This window comes from Budorcas taxicolor, chromosome 5 (genome assembly GCF_023091745.1).
Source record: "Budorcas taxicolor isolate Tak-1 chromosome 5, Takin1.1, whole genome shotgun sequence".
Classification (NCBI taxonomy): domain Eukaryota; kingdom Metazoa; phylum Chordata; class Mammalia; order Artiodactyla; family Bovidae; genus Budorcas; species Budorcas taxicolor.
In genome coordinates, this window is record NC_068914.1 from 74,158,394 (window position 1) to 74,180,758 (window position 22,365).

General features: G+C 42.0%; 1 protein-coding gene and 1 non-coding gene across 2 annotated transcripts in view; both read right to left on the reverse strand.

The window, feature by feature from the left end:
* Positions 1-22,365, reverse strand: part of DIP2B (disco interacting protein 2 homolog B) — a 226,522-nt gene that overhangs the window by 148,281 nt on the left and 55,876 nt on the right. The gene's annotated exons all lie outside the window — the stretch shown is intronic.
* Positions 4,816-4,887, reverse strand: TRNAS-GGA (transfer RNA serine (anticodon GGA)). Its single transcript has one exon. It is a non-coding gene; the product is annotated as a tRNA-Ser (tRNA).

Here is a 22,365-nt window from a genome sequence, read left to right on the forward strand (position 1 = left end):
TCCACCCACTGATGAGTATTTACCAAAGGTCAGGCACTGTGCTAGCTTTCAGGAACTTTGGTGAAGAGGTGAGACCTCTGACTTCTTAGAGCTCATGTTCCTAGATATAGTTCTAGAAAAGCAGCACACACCTGAGAGGGTGTTCTCTCACTTCACTGGAACCCCTTTCAAAATGTCTCCTCTTCCAACCACTGTCTAGAACACCATCTCTCACTTCACTCCACCTGCTTCATCTGTCTACACAGCACAGATCACCAACAGAATATGATATATTTGTGCTTCATCTGCTTGCCCACTAGCTGGAAGCTTCCTGAGTGTATCTACCTTGCTCACTGCTATCTACCCCATGCCTAGAACAGTGTCAAGCACAGAGGAGGCACTCCATAAATATTTGCTGGAAAAAAACAGGTAACGTGACAAGAAGAGATGGAGATGGGCAAGTAGCCACTTTGGGAAGGGTGATCAGAAAAGGGCTGTCAGACAAGGTGACACTTAAGCTGCAGCCTGAAGAACAGTAAGAAGAGTCAGGAACAGATCAGTCTATGGAGAAGGAACAGTGTCAAAGCCCTGGGGCATGAGAGATCCCAGTGTGAAAGGGGCAACTTTGCCCTGCATAGTGAGGGAGGGGAAAGCAGTAGCCAAAGCTAGAGAAGCAGGCAGGACCCTGAAGGCTGTGCTAAGGAGTCAATAGTTTATCCTATATGAAATGCCATCATTAAGAACTAAGCAAGGAGTTACATGATATGGTTGTGTTTTTCACAGAGCACTGTACCTCCTGTGAGCAGAACAGTGTATAGGAGACAAAAATGAAAGCAGAAGGACCAATTAGGAAACTCAAGCAGTTTTCCAGTTGAGAAATGACAGTAATTTAATGGTGAAGTACAGACAAAGAGAAGTGAAGATACTTGAGATATGCATAAGGTAGAATTGATAAGACGTGCTGATGGGCTGGACGGAGACAGGGAAGATACAAGATGATTTCCAAGTTTCTGACTTGTGCAATTGGGTGTATCAGGATCTACTAACTGAAATGAAAAAGGGTTGAGGGGGAAAAGCCAGAACTTTGTTTTGCACCAATGAAGCCTGAGTCATAGGTTCCTGATCTCCAGGTGGAACTCAGAGGACAGGTCAGGGCTGCAGCTACATGCTCAGGAGTCATCAGCATAAAGATGACATTTAAAGCCACGGGAGTAAGTGAAATGACCAAGGGGAAAGAGTACAAATAAAGAGAAGTGAGGCCCAAAACTGAGCCTGGAGGCATTCCAGCACTTAGAGGTCATGCAGAGCACGGAGGCAGTAAAAGAGAAGGAGAAGGACTGGTCTATGAGACAGAAAGAAAACAACTGGATTCTATCACAGAGGACCTGGGGGCTCTTGGCAAGAATGGTTTCAGTGAAGTAGTGAGGAACGGAGCCAGTACTGAGTGGTTCAAAGAGTGAATGGAAGAGAAAAAAGGTAGAAGAAAGAATAGACAACTCTTTTGAAAAGTTTAACTGTGAAGGGGAGAAAAAAATGGGCCGCTAGAAATCAAGAGAGATGAATTTAACAAGGGACAGTTTCTTTCTACAGATGGGGTGCGCCAGAGCCTATCTGTACACTAACAGGGATGCTCCAGCAGACAGGGGCAGCCTGAAGATGCGAGGGACGGAGAGGGGGCCAGAGAAGCAGCAAGGGCCCTGGGAAGGAGGCGGGGCACTCAGAGCAGAGGGAAGGACTGTGATGCGGGTGGAGGGTCAGGAGAGGATGGAAGGAGGCGGGGCACTCAGAGCAGAGGGAAGGACTGTGATGCGGGTGGAGGGTCAGGAGACAACCAGAGGGAAATGAGAGGAGAGTGGCCCACTGCCAAAACAAAAACCTCTGGATGAGGAGAAGGGCAGATGAGGGTGTCCTTCTAGACAGATTCTTATATTCTCAGGCAAGCACCAAACAAAGCCATCAGCTGAGATAACAGAAGTCTGTAAGGTTTGAGGGAAAGGTATGAAGCACTCTTCTTAGAACCTGAGAAAGCACACTTAAAACTGGGCTTCCTGACAGTGATGAATCCCATTTCAGACCGTGGTTATGTCAACATGGAATTTCAGGTAAGACTTCCCGTACATGGTCAATACTTCCTTCAATCAAGGTTGTTATTCAAATTTATACCAAGAACTAGGTTTGTAATATCATCTTGGGAAATCACTGATCTAATATAAGTAAATGTCCCCTCTCCCACCAAAACAGAATATTACAGACTCTCTACACATTCCCAGGATTTCAATCAATCATCAGATCATCAGCATCTTTAAAAAAAAGAGGTCAGACAACAAACCAAATAGAAAAAAAAATTACATCATCAGAGGAAATGTGACCACAGACTATCTTGCATATTTCTAGATTAAAATGCATACTGATACTTGATATGCTTTAAAATAATTGAAGAGGGCAAGAGAAAGTGGGTAAGGGTATAGACAAAATTAGACTGGCCATGTGAAAGTAACTGTTGATGTTGGGGTAATCAGTATCCAGGGATTCCCTATACTAGTCTCTCTACTCCGAAATGTATTTGAAAATCTCCATTTAAAAAAAGTAAAAAGTAATAAAAGAAAGCCAGAACACTAAAATATAACCAAATATTGTTATATTTTATATCAGTCCTGGGTGTTCTTTGAAAGGAATGATGCTAAAGCTGAAACTCCAGTACTTTGGCCACCTCATGCGAAGAGTTGACTCATTGGAAAAGACTCTTGATGCTGGGAGGGATTGGGGGCAGAAGGAGAAGAGGACGACAGAGGATGAGATGGCTGGATGGCATCACTGACTTGATGGACATGAGTCTGAGTGAACTCTGGGAGTTGGTGATGGACAGGGAGGCCTGGCGTGCTGCAATTCATGGGGTCGCAAAGAGTCAGACACAACTGAGTGACTCAACTGAACTGAACCCAATATTTATTTTATGTTTCCAATATAAATTAATATTCCCCAATATTTCATAATTTTTTTCATTTCCAAAATTCTAGTTTGCTTCCTTAACAACCAACTCATCAGGAAAGGAAGCCCTTATCCTTCCAAACAAAATTCACTTTATTTGAAAAATAACCCTCTCTCTTGTCTGTTTTGTAGGATCAAGCTTGCCCCACTGACCATGTATCTTACTGCGTGAGGCCTGCCCAGGTCCCCCAGTGCAGTCTGAGACAAGGGGGCACTACTGCCCAACTCACAGGGTTCGGATGCAGGCTGGCTGGCTCCCACACTAAGCTCTGCCTCTATCACTATTAAAGGTAACATGTGAGCCTCAAAAATGAAGAGAAAAAGAAAAAAGTAAAATAAAAGTGATCAACTTTTCTTTCCTTCCTCAACAAATGTCTGATCTCCAGAGCTCTTGGAACCACCACAACAAACGAGCTCACCTTCATTAACTTCTCTTTTAGCAAAAAAAGTAAAGGGCTGGGACGTGTCCAGTGGTTAAGACTATGTGCTTCCAATGCAGGGGGTCAGGGCTGATCCCTGGTCAGGAGGAGGGGGAGGCAGAGGAGGAGAAGGGAGAAAAGGAAGCAGGCAGGAAGAAAAGAAAGGACTGAGACGAGAGTATCCTTGCTGGTGGGAGTGGAGTGGACAGTCCTCTGTGCTTCCCAGAGGCCCCTGCTGCCTTGGTCAGATTAATTTATACCAGAAGCAGCTTTTAAAGACACTTAACCACTGTGGTGAATGTGGGTAGCAAATGAATGCTACTGAGGAGAAATCAGCACTGAGTAATGCCCCTCCTGAGAAAAAAGGTAGATCATATTTCTCTGATTCTACTACACAGCTCTCCTCCATCCGTTCCCACATCTCTTTCCCCTACCAACCCCTTCTAAAACCAAACTTGTGGCAAATAAAATGAACTGGACACCATATGACTGGAAAGAGCCAAAATTTTAAGGACACCACTGCTCCGGTTCTACCTTGCCCATCGGAGGGTTACCTGACCGGTTTCACTGACAGAACTGGTTGCCCAGGAGGGTGGATGTTATCTCTGAGAGCCACAAAGACCATCTTCTCTTTGCAGCAGCTATTCTAAACGTTTCTTAGTTTATGAATACGTATCTGTTTCAGCGGTTTCCAAGTCTGGAATTTCACAGGAATTTCTAGAATAGTTCTTTTAACATTTGATTGGGGCCCATAAACCTGTATTTTTTAAAAAGTCCTCAGGTAGTTGCACTTACTCAGGCTTAGAAACAAATGATGTATTATGAGCTGAGGTACAAACATAAGTCATATTCAAAAGAGAAACCTACCTCTAAAAGCTTTAATTATTCTGAACATAACCAAAATATTTTCTCTAAATAAAACTACAATTCTAGACAATATGCAAAGTAAAATCAAACTGTTAATTCGGAAAAAAAAAAACAAAAACAATAAAAAGTTAAATTACAAGGAAGGACTAAAGTACAGTCTTCTAAGACTGGTCTTGCTGACATATTGGACTGGATGATTCTGAGGTGATAGAGGCTATGCATTGTTGGCTAGTCCTATCAACCGAATATAATTTCAGTGAAAATCTTACCGTAACAATAGAATGACTGATTTTGCTGAAATGAAGGCCGGCTCTCTATCCACTAGATGCCAGAAGCATCCCCCCAAGTTGTGACAATCGAAAATGCCTCTAGACACTGTCAAACGTCCACTGCGGGGCAAAATCACCCTAGTTCAGGACTCCTGGGTTAAAGTAAGTAAAGTCGCTCAGTCGTGTCCGACTCTTTGCGACCCCATGGACTGTAGCCTACCAGGCTCCTCCCTCCATGGGATTCTCCAGGCAAGAGTACTGGAGTGGGTTGCCATTTCCTTCTCCAGGGGATCTTCCCAACCCAGGGATCGAACCTGGGTCTCCTGCATTCCAGGCAGACGCTTTAACCTCTGAGCCACCAGGGAAGCCCACTGGATTAAAGGAACCGGATTAAAAATTAGAAGGAAAAAAGAAAAAAAAAAGGCTAAAATAGATTGAAGATACAGCAAAATAAATTGTCTTCAGAATATAAAGCAGTAGCATGAGGCGCACTCTTACTGGCTATTTTTATTAAAAACAAAACTAAAGGAAACGGACTTAAGTTTCACAAGGGAGCATCAAGAGTACTTAAAAGGAAAAACCTCTTAACTCCTAAGTTTTATTACAGCCAGGAAATCTGGAGACCCCCTCCTGGAGATAATTAGAATGAAAAGGCTGTGATATGACTCACAAGCTTTGGGACTAGAGAGTGTAGGTCTGAGAGACCTACGGAGGGCCTGAGAACCTCTCCCGCCCTGGAGCCTGAAAGACTCCTTCAGAAGGAAAGCACTTGACTCACAGTTAATGTCTCCCTCTGGACTCAGGTCGGTGTGATCTGACCAGTTTCTGAACGCGCACACAGCAAGTCAACAAGGCTAGCAGGTTTATGGCCCTTCCCTGCTGCTTGTGTTCCTGAAGGCCAAGGTGAGGCTGTGAACCGTCTTCTCTTTTGGGCCCAGAGCCAGTCCTAGCATTGTTCTAGGGCAGAGGCTGCCAGTCCAAATGGTATTCTACCCAGATCAGCATATCTATAGCGTCTATCTCAGTAAAAGTAAAGGCAAATAGAAGAAATCTGAGAAAAGAGAAAGAAACAAGTCAAGCCACAAACTACTGTAAATCAGCAGTTCCCCAAAATGTGATCCATTGATTTCTGGGGGTCCCGCAAGAACTTACAAAGGTCCACAAAGTGTAAAATACTTTAATAAGGATATAAAAAGATTTTTTGCCATTTTTACTGTGTGAAAGGCTATTTTATATTTGAATCTTTTGCTCTTCATCCGTAACAGTGGATCTCAAAATTCATAAAGTATTTGCTCTCATAGCATAAAAGCACTGGTGAATAAAATGGCTGGAGTCTTAGCACAAATCAAGGCAGTGGTGACTTAGGCCAAGCATGTACAGTGGAAGTTACTGGTTTTATTACATCTCGATCCCTGAGTCCACATCTTTCTAATATTCTGTGTTGTCTCAAGGAAAAGCACTTACACAGTTCTGAGCTGAACTGGCTGTCTTTTTTCTTTTCTAAACTGGCTTCATTCACTTTATTTTTCTCATATAAACCTATGTGATGGCTACAGCTGGAGCCTGGGTCCTTTGCACGGAAACTCTGGAGTGGGTCTTTACAAGAAGGTCAGTGAATTCCTGATACGGAGGCTCAGACAAAGACTCAGTGAACACTGACTCTTCCCAGAGATCAGGGGTGAGACAACTGTAGGTCTTGGAAATGGCATTACAAGTGGCTTTGGCAAAGCTGCCCCGGATGGCAGTGATGGCAGGATGGAGACGCAGCACTGGTCATTCAGCCATCACCAGTAGCTTCTTGGGCACAGGGACTGAGATGATGCCAGTGTCCCTGGAGACCGGGATGAGGCACACCAGCGCAGAGCCACAGTGGCGAGTCACCTCGCAAGGGACAGCATGAGGCTTGCGGACCTTGCTCCCCCAGTAACCTCACTGAACAGGGACGACAAAGAGTCTGGCCAGAAGTAATGCCCCACAGATGGCAGTGGCTACCTCCTGAGAGCACTTAACACCCATACACCATTCCTACTTTAACATCATTTCTACTTGAACTGATGGACAAACTATGGTTTTCAGACTTGAGTATCTGGCAGACATTCTCTTAAAAATTAACCAAGTGAGCTTGGTACCAGCAGCACTGATAACAATCATAAACTTCAGTGAACTGGAGGTAACTTCAAAGCAAAAATCAAAATTTTGGAATACTTGAGCCTGACAGCTTTCCAATACTTAGCATTTTTTCTTATGAGACTGAATGTGAGATTAACAAATACAACTTTTGCTAATGTATAATGAAATGTGCCATAATTTGAAAGATGTACCTAACATACTGAGTCAATATTTTCCAAATGACCAATGAATGATGTTTAAAAAAAAAATTATACACTAGTAATAATTCAAAGTATAAGACAGAAAGGTCTTTCCTCCATGGATCAAGTGGTAAAGAATCTCCCTGCAATGCAGGAGACAGGTTCAATCCCTGGGTCTGGGAAGATCTCCTGGAGAAGAAAATGGATAAAATTTGTTAAGATCAGTAATCCAGTATAGTCAAAGCTATAGTTTTTCCAGTAGTCATGTACAAGTGTGAGAAATGGACCATAAAGAAGGCAGAACGCCAAAGAATTGATGCTTCCGAACTGTGTCATTGAAGAAGATTCTTGGGAGTCCCTTGGACTGCAAGGAGATCAAACCAGTCAATCCTAAAAGAAAGCAACCCCGAATATTCATTGCAAGGACTGATGGTGAAGCTCCAATATTTTGGCCACCTGATGTAAAGAGCCGACTCACTGGAAAAGACCCTGATGCTGGGAAGGATTGAAAGCAGGAAGAGAAGGGGACGACAAAGGACAAGATGGTTGGGTGGCATCACCAACTCAACGGACATGGTTTGATCAAACTCTGGGAGATGGTGGGAAGGGACAGGGAAGCCTGGCATGCTGCAGTCCATGGAGCTGCAGAGTTGGGCATGACTGAGTGACGGAACAACAACCAACTCAAACTGATTAAATCTTCATGAATATTTTTCTTATGTTAGGAACTAAGAACTAAGTTCCTTAAAGCACTCACTGCATGTATTAATTCATTACAGTCCTCTGAGATGCCACACACAGCTAGGTAAAGAAGATATAGAAACAAACTGGAAACGAAACCTGAATTCCAGGCGTACATGGTGGAACAGGGGTGACTGAATGTGAAATGGGCTCTCAAAATACAATCTAGACTGTGCAATAACAGAAGTATAAACCAGGTGGAATAGGGGCATAACTGCAGGAGACAGGTGGGCTTAATGGAAAAGGTGACCACTGAGCAGAGTCCTATGGGCTGAAGAGGTTGTAGGAAGAAAATAAAAGAGAAAAGGGCAAAATACACTGCAGGATTTTAAACAAGAAAGGACATCACTAGGGTTTTGTGTTTTATAAAGAAATCTGACAACACTTAGTGAGGGGGCCAAGAGAGAAATAGGGCAAGTGAGATGGGGAGGAGCAAGGGCCAGTGGGGATAGGGAGAAAAAAGCAACAGTGATGTTTTGGAGGGAGAACTGGTAAGATCTGTTGACCTAGGACAGCAGTCTGATAGTAAATACACAGGCTGTGCAGACAACAGAGGGCCTCCATAACAAACACACATACATACTTGTTTTAAACAACTCAGAAATGTAAAAATCCATTCGCGGCCCACAGGCCTCCGGTTAGATGCTGACCTCTGACCTGGGAGATAAGCAACAAAGGAGAGGAAGAGCCTGCTGAGGCGACACCCATGTTTCTGGCTTAACCTAGCAGACAGGCGGAGGTGCCACTCACAAGAACTGTGGATACAACACGGAACGCTCAAGGGTTTCTGAGCGGTGGTAGTTGAGAGCGTGGAGGAAGAGTCAGTCAGTTTCAGATGGCCCAGGTGGAACTGTTAAACAGAGTGCCAGACATATAAATATGGAGCTCAGAACAGAGGTCTGGGTGGAGAGAAAGATTTGGAAATCATTAATATACTAAACAGCTAAAACCATGTAAATGGCTGGCAGCCAAGGTTAAAAGTGTCAAGCGAAAAGAAAGTTGGCTACAATCATGGGAAACACTAGGGGCTGGGGAGGAGACAAAAGGAGTCTGTGAAGAAAACTCAGAGAAGAGACAGAACAGCAGGTATATTTTAAAATGCTAAAGGACAGCAGCAGACCAAGTTGTGGACCTCCACTTAATGCCCAGGAAAGATGCCAAACCAGAGATGTTTCAGAAAGCAGCGAGGGCTGCCTAAGGGCGCACAGTTCCCATGATTCTGGTAAACAAACGTCTGCTGTAAGGTCTCTTCCCCAAAACAGAAGCTTGCTCCTAGCCTAGCTATGCTACCATTTCCTACCTGGGACCAACCCATTCTTCATGGAAACCACACACAGGAAGGAGCCAAATGCTTTTGAGGAGCGTTAACTCCTCATTGCTAAAGTCTGGCTTCCTGAATGTGGCCCCACCAGTTGTAACATCCCTGGCAATTCTTTGTCACTTACATGCTTCTATCCTGGGAAGGGAAGTAACTGATCTGACTGGCAGATGTGGGGAAAATAAATGGTCCAGTTGTGCCTTTCTTCCTCTTAAGAGTGAACTAGAGGAGATACGCTGGCTGGAAGCTTTGTCTACTACACATGCCTTCTCTAATCCAGCAGTACTGTGACCAGGGGGCAGGTCTGCCTAATTCTGGAACTTAACAAGCCACTTTGGCTCAAATACTAAACTGCTTCCTTTACCTTGCCTTCATCAATAATAAAGGTGATATTATAATCCCTATTTGCTAATCCTTTAGTTTCTATCCAATCTATTCAAAACTTGGGTGGGAGAGGAAGGTGCTATTTATTGCTCTCCCCTCCCTTCTAGATCCTAACATAAAGTTTAAGTAACTTTAGATAAATGCAATCTAATTAATCTAATTTAATGTAATCCTAGTAAACTAAGGGCTTTCCAGGTGGCAAAGTAATAAAAAATCTGCTTGCAATGCAGGAGACCCCGGTTTGATCCCTGGGTCAGGAAGATCCCCTGGAGAAGGGAATGGCAACCCACTCTAGTATCCTTGCCTGGAGAATCCGATGGACAGAGAGGCCTGGTGGGCTATGTCCAGGGGATCGCAAAGAGTCAGACACGACTGAGCGACTAACACATAATTTAAGACTTTTAAATGGTTATGTTATTCTCCTTCCTTTTAGATGGAAGCTTCTTTACCATTTTGATGGTGTGTTGCACTTCTCATTTGCTGTAATATGAAACAGGTGAGACACTACCACCATTAAAACATAATTACAGTTGAAATTAATCCCAAACATTCCATCCACTTTCAGACTTTGGAACAAATTTCCAAGAACTCTTAATATCATCAAACACAGTCAAGGAAATCAAAGCACAATTCTATTCTTAAGAAAAACACATCGCCAAATACTCTCCAAGTACTTACATATAATTCATAAATATTTATCCCAGATCATTTAAAAAATACCTGAAAAGATAAATTACTTGAATAAATGGATCGAGTGATTTCATGCAAAATAACCTCACACTATTATATACCACACTGTGCCGATTTTAGTCTGAGGACAGGAAAATACACACTCTGTAGAAAAAGGAAACGTAAACCAAATGGGCTAACCATTTTTAAAGACTGCTTCCTATCTGGGTTCCGCCTGTTCATGAGACCTGATCTAAAAAATACAACAGCCCTAAAGCAATACCTCAAGTGATCAGTGCCACAATGGGCTTCATCAGTCACTGCAGACACTGTCCAGCAATCTAGGCCCATCTCTTACTGTTTCCAATATCCACTCCACATTCAGGATAAGGTTACAGACTGTGTTAGAAGAACCATACTGAATGAGTCAGGGTCAACACCACGTGGTAGGTGGCTACAGACCGGGGCAGGCCAGGAAGAAATGGACCTGCAATGGGATGGCAGGTAGAACAGTTAGAGCAGGGTGCCACTCAATCCGTAAACTACCTGACTGGTACTCAGTCTTGTCTCTTTACAGCCTGAAGCACCCCACACAGAGCTTTACATAGTAAAGGGAAGTGGCTATACTGGGAGATTTTACATCTTCTGGATTATGTGCTGACTGCCTGGAACAGACTTAGGGGGAAGCCTAAACGGACACTTAACCATTTAGTTCTGCCCAAATGAAAGCACTGAATGCCCTGCGTGGCTTACTTACTGGAGCTCACACATTGAATGGTACACGTCTAATCGGTTGTTGGGTGCCAAGAGTGTTCTTTGTTTAAGAGCACTCTCTAGCCAAGATGCTGACACTGGGCATATTCTCAAACTCTCAACTGTCTCCTAGAGCTGCTCAGATCTGATTTAATACTGTCAATGAAGACTCACAGCACGAGAGGGGCTGGCTCAAGATGCTCCATGAAAAGCAGCCACTCATGGAAATGTTAATTTGTGGAAGGAGGCACCAAATATTTTCTGTTATTTTAAATCCTGGCAGCAGGAAGGAGAACCAGCCCAACATTTTAAGCAAACTAATTTTATACCCTTTTCAGCTTACAGAATCGATAAATTACAGCTCTACTTTTCATTATCTGGGAAATGGCAAAAATGGAGAAGAGAAGAAAGGAGACTCAGTGCAGTAAATTGGAAGATCCTTTAAAACAGAGCCTATGTTTTGTTCATTTTCTTTTCCATCAGAGTGTCTAGCAGCAGTGCTTTGACCACAGCACTCAGTGAGTGTTGGCTGAATCAAATTGTTGTGAAAGCATTCTCCGCTCACCACAGATCCAGCATGTCACGAGTTTAGCAACCCTTAACTCTCTCCTAGCAAATGTTCTCAGTTCCGCTTACAGCAAACATTTTTTTCCAAGAAACGTATCTTAACTTCACAACACAGAAATGAAAAGCCTAAAATCTCCTTTGTAAAGGTGCATTTCTTTTTAAAAGGAGCCATATACTATAAATGAGAAACGTTTTGTGTTAAAAAGGAGAGAGCAACCTAAGCAAAGCAGTATATGTGTAACTGTGCTGTAAGGAACTCTAAAGAGCAAGCATCTGTAACGCTGCCATACAGCTGCATCCATAAACGCCTTTTCCTAAAGGACTAGTTAAACTAAAGGTTAAACTAGAAACGCAGGTGCATCTTTTAAATAAACTCCCAGTCCTAGTTGTATGTTTAAGTTATTTATGAATAATTAAAAGACCTAGGTTCCAAGGGTCACAGAGAATTGAACTCCCATCTACTCACAGCCAAAGTCGTTCAAGGGGCTGCCAACAATAATATATCCTCTGTGAGGCTTTTCCTGGCAAGCCCATTCCCCAACCCCTCCCCTGTGTTGCCATGGCATTTTCTTTTCATACCTCTATTATCGTTTACCTCAGCATATAATCAACCTTTAACTTCCTTGTCATTACAAATCAGTTCCTGATTAGACTGTGAGCCCTTTGTGGACAGGAACTGGGTCAGAGTCACTTTGCTATCCCCAGAATCTACTAAATAGTAAAGCAGTTAGTTAATAAAACTTCTGTTGAAAGAATGAAATCAAAACTTCTGAGACTATTGTTTTACATATTTAAGGCTGCTCACTGAAAGGAAGTTCTCAAGTAACCCAAGGTACTGAAAAAACTGTTTAAGCCTCATATATCCACATATTGTCTGCCTTTATCTTTATGCATTTATATAGTCAGCAACTGTCTCATGCAGAACAATGTTTGAACTTAGTAGGTGCTCAAATATTAACTGATCCAAGGAATACATGTTGAACCCTCTATGAACATAGTAGGTGCTCAAATATTTCTTGATCCAAGGAATACATGTTGAACACTATATATGCATATATATATATGTATATGTATATATATAGAGAGAGAGAGAGAGGGAAGAGAGAGACACAGAGAGAAGAAATACATACACCATATACTACAGAATTCCCTAGATCTGTTTTTTAAGATATGAACATGTTAAGTAAACATATAAAGAAAAACTATAGAACTTTCTCATTTTTAAGCAAGACCTGGAAAATCTTAAGAGTTGATTTTCAGAAATGATAAAAGGATCATGACACAGCAAAAAACTGGTCTGACTAAGGAATCTCTCATAAAGTAATTGGATAACTTCATTCATAGAGGTGACAAGTTTCTACAACCAAACTGGAAAAGATTTCTGACTTTAACAGCCAGCAGCAGATGTCAACAAAGAAGCTGAGCTGTTACTCCTTTTTGGAAGCCAGTAGATTGTTAAACTTATTAGTTTCATAATAAATATAAAAACATGTAAAAATACAATCTTTTAAAAACAAGTATTCATCTGATATTAATATAACTTTTAATACAGTAATTACAAAAACAAGCATAAAGGCAAAATCTCTAAAGATATCAATATTTACCTGATATGTATATAATAATATTCAAAATAATTATAGTTCATTTGAACGTGGAGTAGGGAATTTCCTGACGATCTAGTGGTTAGGACTCAGCCCTTTTATTGATTGAACCTGGCCCGAGGTTCAATCCCTGGTTGGGGAACTAAGATTCTGTAATGAAACTATAAAGGTGGAATACAGTTTTATAAAAGAGAACTAAACCTCACCCCGTAAAAGGTAATCCTGAGGAGTCAAAAAAACAGGTTCTGACATTCGACGGTGAGGCTACACAATCTTTAATCACCACCTGTATAAGAGGTAAAGAGCCTCATTTTTCCCTTAGAGTTTTGCCTCTAACCCACTGGGAATGGCGGTGATGAAACAGCAGGCCAAGAGAAGGGGTCCAACAGTTCAGATGGTGGAGTTCACAAGCACATTCTCTTCCACCGTCAAGTGTCTGGTAGGCTGCAAAGGCAACCAACCACATAACATGGCCTTGGTTTTCAGAAACAAAATGTCATTTAACAAGTTCCAATAAAACAAAATCTCCTAAAAAGTCCCGGCCATCAAGGCACCTGGAGGCAAACACTGTGAAGCAAGGGCATCATACGTTGCTGAAACTGGGGCCCAAAACACTGGGTACCAGACCCTCCTTAGTCCCCAGAGGAGGTTAAAAAAATACTAGAAGCTTGTAAGGCCCCCATGACTTGGATGTCTCTGAGAATAGTGGCATATCCATATGTCAAGTTGTAAAGGCTACATCCTTGGAGCCTGGAGCTTTCCCAAAGATATTTGCTAATGGTACACTGTTGGAGGGGGACCCCGACCCCTCAGTGGTCGACTGGGACCCCCAAGAATGGGAGGCGGCAGCATATGAGTTGAGGAAGAAACAACCTCTGTCCCAGGCATTCCCTGTTAATATCTACTGTACCAAAAAGTCCAACAATGGCCAGTGTGAATGAGGAACAGAGACGCCTAACTACACCACGACAGAAATGCAAGGCTTTTTAGAAACAGTCACCCAATGGGAGAGGGAGAAGGGTGCTAATGGTTCACAGGGGTCTCTGAAACTGTTTTCAAGCTTTGTTTATACAGGAAGAGGCCCCTCCAGGCTCACAGAGACAGAAGGAAGAAGCTCAGCCTCCCGTACAAGATGAGCGACAGGCTCTCTGTATTGGCAGCTGCAGAAATCAGGGGCCCTGATAAGTCATCTCGGGACAGCCAAATACAAGTTAAGAGCCTTGGTTCAGGAGCGGCGGGCTCTTCAGGAGACCTCGGTCCCATTCCAAAGGATGAAACTGTCACCTCTTGCAAGGCTCTAGCCCTGACGGCAGACTCTGGGATCCCACACCCAGATCTCTTAAAGAGATACAGCTGGCAAGGCCTCTGCCCTAGGGACCCCTGCAGTCCCCTGAGCTCATCCCCCCACTGAGGGACAATCACCTGTTCACTTCTCTAATTATCCATGGGGACGCTCTCATTGACACGGGAGCCCAGGTTACACTCTTCCCCGGAACCCCTCCAAACGTAAGTGAGGGGCACCCTGTCAACAAGGCATAACAAGTAGGATGAACGTGAAAGTTGCTCAGTCGTGTCCCACTCTTTGAGATCCATGAACTATACAGTCCATGGAATTCTCTAGGCCAGAATACTAGGGTGGGTAGCCTTTCCATTCTCCAGGGGATCCTCCCAACCCAGGGATCGAACCCAGGTATCCCACATTGTAGGCAGATTTTTTACCAGCTGAGCCACAAGGGAAGCCCAAGAATACTAGAGTGGGTAGCCTATCCCTTCTCCAGTGGATTTTCCTTACCCTGGAATCGAACCAGGGTCTCCGGCACTGCAGGCGGATTCTTTATCAACTGAGCTATCAGGGAAGCCCCAACAAGTAGAATAGCAGATGCCAAAAAAAACAACAACAAAAACGCCCAAGATTTATAAATCTTATAAACATAAGATTTATTCTTATGTTGCAGAGAGTGGTAATTTCCTTATAGGTGACATGGTTGGTAACTCTCTTTACTATCTTGCTAATGAACATATCTCTTGGATAAGATACAGTAAGAAAAGAAAACTTCCAAACTCTGGAAGAGAGAAAAACACTAATCACATTCACTAAAAACTAAACTATCTTCACTGCTAAACTGTTTCCTTGACGAATAAGTAAGGAAAAATGCTTCTGCGATAGTGGTAATCTTCATTAACATATATAATTCAAAATTTATTCCAGATCCATTAAAAGCATAATTATAACACAGATCTAACATTCCTTTCTTCTTCTATTTAATGGAGTATGACTACTTTCATTAAAAAACATATACATTTATTATAAATGTACAGTGATATTATGGGCTGAATTTTGTCCCCTTAAAATTCAAGTATCGAAGCCCTAACACCCAGTACCTCTGAATGGGACTGTAATGAGAGACAGAACCTTTAAAGAGGTAAGTTAAAATGAGGGCCTTAGGATGGGCCCTAATCCAACTGAACTGGTTTCTTATTAAAAGAGGAAGCGTGAACACAGAGAGACACGAGGGATGAGCACACAGAGACCGTGAGGACATGGTGAGCAGGCACCGTGTGTAAGCCAAGGGGAGACCTCAGGAGAAACCAACCCTGCTGACATCCTGACCTCGGACTTCCAGCCTCCAGAACTGTGAGAAAATAAATTTCTATTGTTTAAGCCATCCAGTCTGTGTTAGTCTTTGTTACAGCAGCCCTAGCAAATTAATACGCAAAGCAAAAAGGAGTTCTCCTGACTCCCCAGGTGGCTCAGTGGTAAAGAACCCACCTGCCAATGCAGGAGACACTGGTCCTGGAAGACCCCACGTGCCTCAGCGCCTCTAAGCCTGCGCCCCACAGCTACTGAGCCTGTGCTCTGGAGCCTGGGAGCCACTGCTGAGTCCACGTGCCCTGGGGCCTCTGCTCTGCAACAAGGGAAGCCACCACAACAAGAAGCCCATGCAGCACAACGAAGAGCAGCCCCTGCTCACTGCAACTAGAGGAAAGCCTCGCAGCAAGAAAGACCCAGTACAGCCATAAGTAAGAAAGAAAGACATTCTCTACGCGATCAAGAAATAGTGTGGCAGAGACAGCTAGCTGCCCACCAGAGATTTACGTTTCCCTTCACAAGTGGTGCCAGAAAGCAGCTGACAAACGCAGACTGTATCTTCTGCCTCCCCACCCTACCCATCACCCCTACATCTAGGTTGGATCTCACCAAACCAACATGTCCACTCTGGACTGAGGTTAAGAAGTGAGTATGCTCTTGTTATCCTCTTTTTTTGTCACCCCTTCCCTTTCCCAGTCTCCTGGCTGGGTATCAACCCCCAGAACCCCCAGAAGCTGTGTATGAACCATGGATGAGACTTCATCAACCTGGGTCTCCCATGATCTCACTAAGCAGTTTCCCCCATTCCCTGTCCAACAACAGTCCATTTTGGACCATGTTATGCATCTGAGAGGGCTTCCCAGGTGGTGCTAGAGGTAAAGAACTCACCTGCCAACGCGAGAGACTAGGAGACTAGGGTTCAATCCCTCGGTCGGGAAGATGCCCTGAGGAGGGCATGTATCCTTGCCTGGAGAATCCCACAGACAGAGGAGCCTAGCAAGCTATAGTCCATAGGGTCATAAAGAATCGGATACAACTGAAGCGACTTAGCAAGCATGAATGCATCTGAGATTTTGGATTTGTCTGTTAAAGCAGCAAGCATTCACCTTAATACAGATGATATTTAAACTTGAAGTTTCATTTTCTTTCTTCAGATTTCAGAACTGAGAGTTAAATATAGGTCAAATTCATGAGAAACTGCTGTTTATGTAAGTCAAAGATGATCAAGTAATGTTAATTTCATATGCTTCAACCTAATGTTTGGTCTACAAAAAAGTGGATGAGGCATGACTGTTCCCCCAGACTGTTCCCCACAAAGTTGAACACACTGATGGATTCTAACAGCTCAACACTCTTCACAGACTAAGGGGCAATTTCACAGAAAACTTACATTCAGTACTGGCTAGTTCTCTGCTTTCACAAATCCATGCCCTTAACTAGTTTCTCTATTATTTGATAATTTTTTTTTGCCCTGATTTTACCAAATTACACCCTACCAAAGATGTCAAGATGGAGTAAACCCACTACAGACACTCTCTCCCACTGTGTGCTGTGCTCAGTGATCCAGCTGTCTGACTGTATACGACCCCATGGACTGTACCCCACCAGGCTCCTCTGTTCTGGGCAAGAATACTGGGGCAGGCTGTCATTTCCCACTCCAAGGGATCTTCCATATCTAGGAATCTCTTGCCTCTCCTGCAACTGGCAGGCAGATTCTTTACCACTGCACCATCTCTCTCCCACTGATTAAAGCTAAAAACTCTGATCTGAGTAGGCTTCCCTGATAGCTCAGTTGGTAAAGAATCTGCCCACATGGGATACCCCGGTTCTATTCCTGGATTGGAAAGATTCCCTGGAGAAGGGAAAGGCTACCTACTCCAGTATTTTGGCCTGGAGAATTCCATGGAATGTATATCCATGGGGTTGCAAAGAGTCAGACACAACTGAGCAACTCTCACTAAACTAACTGAACTGAGTACAAAAAGAAAACTACCCAAGGAAGGAGAAAAGTAAATAACAATCAAATAGGTAAGGGAAGTAAAAACTTGAAAAATTACAGTACCAGTGAATTTCCTTGCCCTTTTTTATTTTTAAAACTCTACTGCCCAGCTTTGATCCAATTCACAAAATAGCACAGCAAACACTCAAACTAAAAATGCCGAGAGAAACTTCCTCATTCTGGCCACAGGACTGGGGAAAAGAGAGAGCCAAAGCAAGACAAAAAGCACAAGGTAAATTTTTTCCTTTTTTCTTTTTTTTCCTTTCTCCACAGAATTTCGTGGGAAAGGGGCTCCTGGAAGCCCAAGAATGTGGGGATACACCAAACAAGAAAAAACTGGAAAGAGAGGACCCTCAGTTCTACATATAAACATATATAAGTCTTAGGCTGAGTCCCTCTCCCCTGTGCCCTCCCCTACAGTGTCTGTCTGCTCTCCAAGTTTGCATGTGCAGAACAAATCCAAAGACGGACAGCAAAGGCACTGAGCCTGAACTACAACGTAAGAAACTGCCTGAGTCCAATGACCAAGGGTGGTGTAGTTTCAAAAAGCACAGCAAATGCTGAGAGCTCAAATGACAACGGAACCACCACTCACAGAAGGTGAAACCAAACTTAAGATCTGAACCTAACCAAACCAACTGTCAGCTAAAACAAAAGATTTCAACAGCACCCGAAGTTTCACAAAATAATACTCAATATGTTCCTGACACAATTCAAAACTACTCAACAAACAAAGAGCCAAGAAAACATAACCGATTCTTTGGGGAAAAAACAAGAGATGCGAAAACCAAAATTAAACAGATATTACAATTGTCAAAGAACTTTAAAGCAGTTATTATAACTATGCTCCATGAGGTAAAGGTAAACACTCTTGAAAAGCAGATGTTCCCAAAAGAAAAGCAAAAACAATGAAAAGAAACACCAAATGGATGATGATGACAGTTCTGTAGTTTGACTGTTGGGCAGTTACATGATACAACACATGATAAAATTGCATAAAATCATACTCACACGTGGGCTTCCCTTGTGGCTCAGGTGGTAAAGAATCTGCCTGCAATGCGGGAGACCTGGATCGATCCCTGGGTTGGGATGATCCCCTGGAGAAGGGAAAGGCTACCCACTCCAGTATTCTGGCCTGGAGAATTCCATGGACTGGACTGGACAGTCCATGGGGTCACAATGAGTCAGACACAACTGAGCAAGTTTCACCTTCATACTCACACACAGGAATGTGCACATATACACACAACTGCATATGTAACTGGAAAAGTCTGACTAAGCTCTATGGATTGTACCAATGTCAATTTTCATTAATAATGTACGACAGTTACACAAGATGTTAACACTGAGATAGCCTGGGGAAAGTTCAAGGTACTTTCTTGCACATTTCTTTGAAACTTCCTGTAAATACATAACTATTTCAAAATAAAAGTGTTTTTTCAGAGAACCAAACGGAAATTTTACAACAGAGAAGTATGTCAAATAAAAAGATCACAGGATGAGCTGGAGAGCAGAACTAAGATAATGAGGGAAAACTCAATAACCATAAAGACAGATGAATATTATGATCCAATACAACGACCAGAAAGAGACTGAGAAAACGTAACATAGCCTCAGAGAACTATAAAACACTATCATCCATGTCACTGGAATCACAGAAGAAAAGAAGAAACTGGCTCATGTAGAAAAAATAACTGAAGAAATAATATCTGCAAACTTCCCAAGTTTGGTGAAAGACACAAATTTACAGATTGAAGAAAGTCAAGCAGAATAAATGTAAAGAAAATCACATCCAAACACCTCATAATCATACTGCCAGAAAAAAAAAAAAATTAAAAGAATATCCAGGAAAAAAAAGTCATATTACATACCGGGGAACAGTAATTTAAATGAATGCAGACTTTTCATCAGAAATCATGGAAGCCAAGAGACTGTGGAACAATAATTTTAAAGTGAGAAGAGAAAAGCCTAGAGGAGGAAACGGCAACCCACTCCAGTATTCTTGCCTGGAGAATCCCATGGACAGAGGAGCCTGACAGTATACAGACCATGGAGTTGTAAAGAGTCAGACACGATTGAGCACACACACAAGAGAAAAGCAGTGTCAACCCAAAATTCTAAACTCAGTGAAGATATCCTTCAGGAATGAAGGTGAAACAAAGATGAAGAAAGGCTAAAAGAATGTCAGCAGCAACGGGAACTTTCTGTACTATCTCCACAATTTTTTTGTAAACCTAAACTTGTCCTAAAATAAAATTTTTTATTCTTAAAACAAAAAAGAGGACTTCCCGGGTGGTCCAGGGGCTAGGACTGTCCGTTCCCAAGGTAGAGGGCCCAGATTCAAGCCTTGGCCAGGGAACTAGATCCCGAATGCCGCAACTAAAGATCTCATAAGCTGCAACAAAGACCCAGTGCAGCCAAATAAACAAATTTTAACAAACAACAGCAACAAAAAAATTTTAGTGATAAAATGAATAAATTTCTAGAAAAATATAAAATGCCAAAGTTGGCACAAGAAAAACTGAGAACTTAAATAGACTATGCATTAAGAGGGTCAGAAAGTGATAAATCAATTGTGAAAAAAATCTTTACTTTTCCATTCAAACCTGTAAATGTTTACCACATCTGAAGGGTAAAAATAGATGAAATTTAATTGAGCCTACGGGTTGGAAAGATCCCCGGAGAGGGAAATGGCAACCCACTCCAGTATTCTTGCCTAGTGAATCCCATGGACAGAGGATCCTGGTGGGCTGCAACCCATTGGGTCAGAAAGAGTCAAGACACAACTGAGCAACTAACATGCAAAACTGGGACTACACTGAGTTTATATAATTAATTTGAGAAAGAAGTTACATCTTTTTAATTTATAAACACTATGAGTTTTTAAGACAGCACAAAGCAGAGTGAAAAAACAAACAAAAAACACACAATAAAGGTTGGTACTAATGTGAGAAAAAACAAATATACCTAATAAAACAAAGAAAGAGAGTCATGAAAATATAGAAACATGATGTATAAGAGGTATAACTAATTTGGTACCACAAAGTAGTTCATGGGGTTGGAAAAACAATCTCACTACAAGTAGAAAAGATTACTATTCTAAGCCATAGATAATGATGGACTCAGATTAAAGATTTGATGTAAAAAACTAAATTCTAAACTATATAATTTAAAATGTAGACTACCTTTATTATATTTAACAAGACCCAGAAACCATAAGGTAAAAAAATTATACAACAATGTTAGCTTCTGCTCAACAAAAGGCACCACTGACAAAATTAACACACTATGACACTAACATTCTAAACTAGATAAAAGATGTCTACAAATCAACCAGGAAAAGATATGAACTCTAATTAAAGAAATGAGTGAAAGATATGAACAGGTAATTCACTGAAGAGACATTTAAAATGGCCCCAACAGAATAGGAAGAAATGTTGCAACTCATTAGTAACTGGAGAATGCAAATTAAAACACCATTAAGATACCACTTTACCCATATCAGATAGGCAAAAATTAGAAAAGCAGATAAAGCCAAGTGCTGGCAGGAAGATGGAGAAATAGGATCCACTGGGCACACAGACAAAGAGCCCAAATCCGGTCATGTTTATCAAATTACATGCAACAAGTCACTCTAATACATATGTCCAGAAAAGTCTCCCACAGGACCACAGGAGAACAAGAACACAGCTACACATCCCACTGTCTGTGGCAGTGGGGAGCTGAAGGTAATGTGGGTGCCCATTACTGAGGGAACAAGTCATTTACAGACAGTAGGTGGCAGTTATACACAAAGAACTAGATGTATACACAGAAATATCATCCTCCAACAGTCCCTAAATGAGGACCAGGGGAGGCTGGAGGGATAAGACCACAGCACACCATTTAGGTAAATTTAACAATACACAACCAAAAAAAATCCCACTATGTATTTATAAAAATACATCAAATATATTAGAACAGTGAACTAAGGGAGACTGAGAGCAGAAATGAGAAGTGGAGGTAAAAGAAAATTAATTCTAATTAATTTTAAAAGCTAAGAGAGAAGACCTGCACAAACCAGTGTTGATGGTGCGTCATGAATTGAGATGTATGATTAACTCAATCCCCTCCACCTAAAGACTGAAAAATAAATTTGCCACATGTCATGCCAATGCTTCAAGGCTAAGGATCAAAGAAAGCACACAGAATAAGAGCCTAAAAAAAAGGAAAGAAAACGAAGTTGAAGAAATTATACCTTAACAAGACTGAAGCATATGTTGAAATCAAACAACCAGCAGCTCCCAAACAAATGAAATGAATGAAAACTGGTGCACTGGTCTTCTGGTTCCATGAGTAAATAAAGCAGTGCTTTATAACCTGAACATTTAACAATTATTCTACACTTAATTTTAATAAAGTATGATAGGTTTCTTTGTGGCAGCTAAGTCAACTGAGATACTGATTGTAGTTAAAATTGATCTGGCTGTTCATGTCTGGTGTCTCAGTGATAAAATCCCCCTGCCAGTGAAGGAACTGCAGGTTCGATCCCTGGGTGGGGAAGATCCCTTGCAGTAGAAAATGGCAACCTATGCTTGGAAAATCCCATGGACAGAGGAGCCTGATGGGCCACAGTCCATGGGGTTGCAAAGAGTCAGACACAACCTAGCAAGTAAACAACCACCACCAACATGATTAAGTATTTATTTGGCTTACATTTCATATTTACTACAATTAGTCTGTCCCTACTCCACCGCCAGTCACCCAATGGCCATTAAGTCATACTAATGAATTATATTTAGATAACAAATTAATCTGACCATAAAATAATATGAGGACATTTTTAAAGAAAAATTAACTTCATAAATTTCAACATAAATAGCACTGCTAAAAGAAACGGGAAAGTTATGCTTTTAAGCATCTGCTCCAACCC